The sequence below is a fragment of the Triticum dicoccoides genome, chromosome 6A (assembly GCF_002162155.2).
Source record: "Triticum dicoccoides isolate Atlit2015 ecotype Zavitan chromosome 6A, WEW_v2.0, whole genome shotgun sequence".
Classification (NCBI taxonomy): domain Eukaryota; kingdom Viridiplantae; phylum Streptophyta; class Magnoliopsida; order Poales; family Poaceae; genus Triticum; species Triticum dicoccoides.
The window spans coordinates 25,914,579-25,918,489 of NC_041390.1; the positions used below are offsets into that span (position 1 = coordinate 25,914,579).

The window sequence follows — 3,911 nt, forward strand, 5'->3', positions numbered from 1 at the left end:
ATGAGCGATCAACAGGTGGTCAAGCACGTTGTATTGCTACAGTGACCGTATTTTCACATCAAATCATATTCAGTGACCATATTTTTACGTCTCGGGGGTACATTTTTACAGACCCTTAATTTGTCTTTTTTGTTGAAAGCTTCTCAGATATCCAAATTTTTTGAAAACTGGAACGGACCTCACACATCAAATTATCTACCGCACAAAAAAATTCAATTTTTCTAGGTTTTTTTTTATTTCTTTGGTCAAGGCGGGTGCAGAGATGGATTTTATTTACCTCTTTTCTCCGCCGAGACGCATCATTCATCGGTTACCGCTTCAGCTCTGAGACGACTCGAAGCAAACCCCGCGGCGCCCACACCCCACCACCACCACCACACGCGCGCGCACCCACACCGGCGGTCGGTGGCAAGCTGCGGCACGGACGCGGGGCAGAGGCGGCACCGAGCACGCACAGGAAGGTGCAGTGCGGCCGAACGCGCTCGCCAGGTCGAGCTAACAAGGCCGGCGGAGCCTGCTGGAGGGACGAGGGAAACCGCCCTGCGCTGAAGGTGTTCGTGGAATTGTCTCGGCGGCGCGACATGGGCGATTCGTTCGTGCTGCTACATGCTCGTGGCACGGATGGACGTTGGAGCACGCCCAGTGTGGCGCGTACGGGAGAGACGGGAATATACTCTTTCGCCGGCCATGTCGCCCTGGCGAGCCGGCTGCCGCTGCCCACGCTTTCCGGCGGCGTTTCCTTGGCGTCGGCATCAGTGAGGACCGTTGGAACCAGGTTTGCTTCGTAGCAGCAGCTATGTTCGTCATTCTCGGTCTAGAGCTCCGGTCTTGAGGAATCGGTGAACCGTAAGAAGCAGTGGGACGAAGAGAATGCCACTGCGGTCAAGGAAGTGGAGGCTTCGGGATGAATCAAGTATGAGACTGAGGCCATCTCAGCGCTGTTTACCTGGCCGATGCATTTGAAGCCGTTGAAGTCGCCGAGCCACTCAAGGCAGTGGCCTCTCTCGCTGTGGCTGCCCTGCAAGACGAGGCTGTCCTGTTTCCTTGTCTGAACTAAGGAGCTTTCAAACAGGTTGCTGGTGGTGATGGCACGGTAAGTTGGCTGCTTGGAGTAGTTAGTGATCTGAAGCTTACGCACTCACCCCCTGTTGCTACTGTGCCTCTGGGAACCAGAAACAACCTTCCTTTTTCATTCGGATGGGTAATGCTAGTGCCTAATTTTTGTTATGACTTATATGAGCACATATTGTCTTAATGTTTGATGAATTTGTCTCTGGATGTACTTCATGCTTGCTGTTACTGGAACCTTTATGTCTTCCTGATAAACAAAAGAACATACCAGTACCACAAGTTAATTATCTTGTTTGTCTGTTCCATGAGGAATGCAACTTTTCGTTTTAATGTACACGTTTATTGTTTATTTTTTCAGTTTCCTTTGACATGTTTCTTTTTACTTGGTCTGTGTACGGTGCAAGGCCTGGATTTTCTATACCTTGTTTCCTTTGTTCAGCAAGGAACTACGTTTTTAATATTCATTTTAACTTGAACTGCAGGGAAAGAAGAACCCAGCTACTGACCAAGAGGCAGTGAAATCATTCCTTGGGCTAGTAAAAGGAGCCAGAGAAATGCGCATTGATAGGTATTGTCTCACCTATAACGTGCTTCTGAAAAGAAAAAAGTTTTATTAATTCCCACTATTCTGATTAACGTGCACATTTTGGCACCAACGGTTATTTCACATACCTCATTCCAATGAACTATTTCTCTATTCCAGTTGTTGGCCCAGTCAGCTTAATTCATTAGTAAAACATGTTCTCTATTCTGCTTATGACAGAAAGATTCAATCTAGTTGCACTTCACTGTTTCAGTTTGCATATCATCATGAGGATGCAAGTTCCACAGGAAGGTCCATGTAATCCTATTGCTCCCTTAGAGCTGCCTCATTCACTTCATGCATTCCACCATGTAACTGGCTCCGATGAGCTCAATGTGGTAGGACATATTTCTGCTGCTACCATTTATTGTTAATCCTTTGATTACTAATGTAGTTAATAGTAACAATGGACTAACACTTGTAAATGCCATTTATACACTGAAAAGTAGAAATGTCATGAGTTTATTAACCAATTATGTCTTTGTTCAGGAGGGTTACCACACATTCCCTGGAGGATTTTGGAATTACTTTAGTATGGGTAAGAGTTGCACTGCTTACTGCTTAGCTTATATTTCAGAGAAAGGATGTGTACCATTTCAGATGATAAACATTTTTCATAACTATATTTGTCACTACCATAGTACATGTCTCAGTGTCCAATTATGGGATGCATTTGTATTAAATATGTAATCATGTCCTGATTTTGAATCATGCGAAATTATGAACGTGACCATGATTTTATACACTGCCGGAATGGATGCTCAAGTGTCGTATGGGTTCCACTCTGAAAGGAAGAAAAATCCAGAGAAGTTCAAAAACCAGCTAACGAATCAGGTATTTTTTGGTGTGTTTGTGTGGGAAACAATTTTCTTTTATCCTTTCCTTTGGTTGGTAACTCAGAAATCAGAATTGCTAGCCCGCCTGCGTGATGTATGGTTGTATGATGAATCTTGCAATGCATTTGTGTATGCAGGGTACATATGCTAAGCTTGGACTTAAACAAGGATGGTTTGCTCCTTCCCTAACCCATTCCTCTTCAAGGTAATTTATCGCTAATGCAGCCATTGTGCTTCTGATCTTGCTTATGTTATCTTTGTTTATAAATTATTAGCATTTTGATGTGTTCATCGCTCCAGCGCCAAAGCAGCATGTCCGGCTTGCTTCGCAATCTTCGTTCAGCGACCAGACGCCATGTTGGGCCCAAGGACAGAAGGTTGTGCCACAGTTCCTTGATGACCGGATCCTCGCTTTGACCATCGAGGTTTTGGGGCACTTCGACGTGCTGAGCATGGAGTATTGTGGTTGAGGGGTGTGTTCCAGCTCCGTCCTCGAAGCCATGCCAAATGGGTTCGTCAGAGCGGGCAAAGTAGACCTGACAGGCAAGCTCCTGGAACTTGCCAGAGTGAACAAGAGGAGACTGCACCCAAGCATTTATGCAAAGTTCACTCTGGAAGGTGCCCGGACACCAGAACACTACGGGCTCGCTGCTGCACTGCTCGACGAGCTCGGTGAGAGGTCGGACTTCGGCGTACGACCATAGGACTGCACGGCTCTCATGAAGATCTGCATAAAGAGCCTTTTTGCCTGGTTTAGAGGGTCCTGCGGGAACCTACCAGGTTATCCACAGCCGCTCCCACGACGAGAGGCGTTGGCTCTGGTGTGGCAAATGGAGCAGGCAAACTGCCTTCTTAATTTGCCAGCGTACCGGGTCATGGTGAAGCTGTGTGAAGAATTGCATGATCCTGAAAGTGCTTCTCAGTACCTGTCTAGCTGAATGAGTATGGGTCTATGGGTTCGTTCCAACCAGTGAGATTGTATACTGTAATTTGATTGACGGCTATGTTGTGTGATCAGGGAGGAGGCTTGTTTCAAGCTTGTCTGAGACGGTGTTATGTTTATGTTGTTGTTTGTGATTAAAGAGTGTATTTGAGATACTTTGTACCAAAATCTGTTTGTCCTGAATTTGACATTGTGGTGGATAGTTTAAATTGCTAGCAAATTCATACTGAAGAGTGTATTCATTTCTTTCTGTGATCATCAACATTGGGTTTGGAGATCCTTCACTTGGTGTTGGTGGTAGACGCCTAGCACTGACCAGGACAAGTAGCTCCGAGAAAATTTTACATACAAAATTTCACAAAAATAAAATAACAATCTGCAATGAGCGGTTAGTTCCACTGCTGTCAACGTTGAGGCATGTAAAAAAGTTAGGCTAGACTGGATTTTCAAACAAAATTGGGGTTTGCTCTTCCAATTT

General features: G+C 45.5%; 1 long non-coding RNA gene and 1 pseudogene across 1 annotated transcript; both read left to right on the forward strand.

Annotated features, from left to right (window-relative positions):
- Window positions 1–321: 321 nt before the first annotated feature.
- On the forward strand, window positions 322–2,134 carry LOC119319655. Its single transcript, XR_005154551.1, has 3 exons — window positions 322–1,201; window positions 1,554–1,639; window positions 1,869–2,134. It is a non-coding gene; the product is annotated as an uncharacterized LOC119319655 (long non-coding RNA).
- Window positions 2,135–2,407: 273 nt separating this feature from the next.
- LOC119315538 lies at window positions 2,408–3,657 on the forward strand (annotated as a pseudogene).
- The last annotated feature ends 254 nt before the right edge of the window (window positions 3,658–3,911 follow it).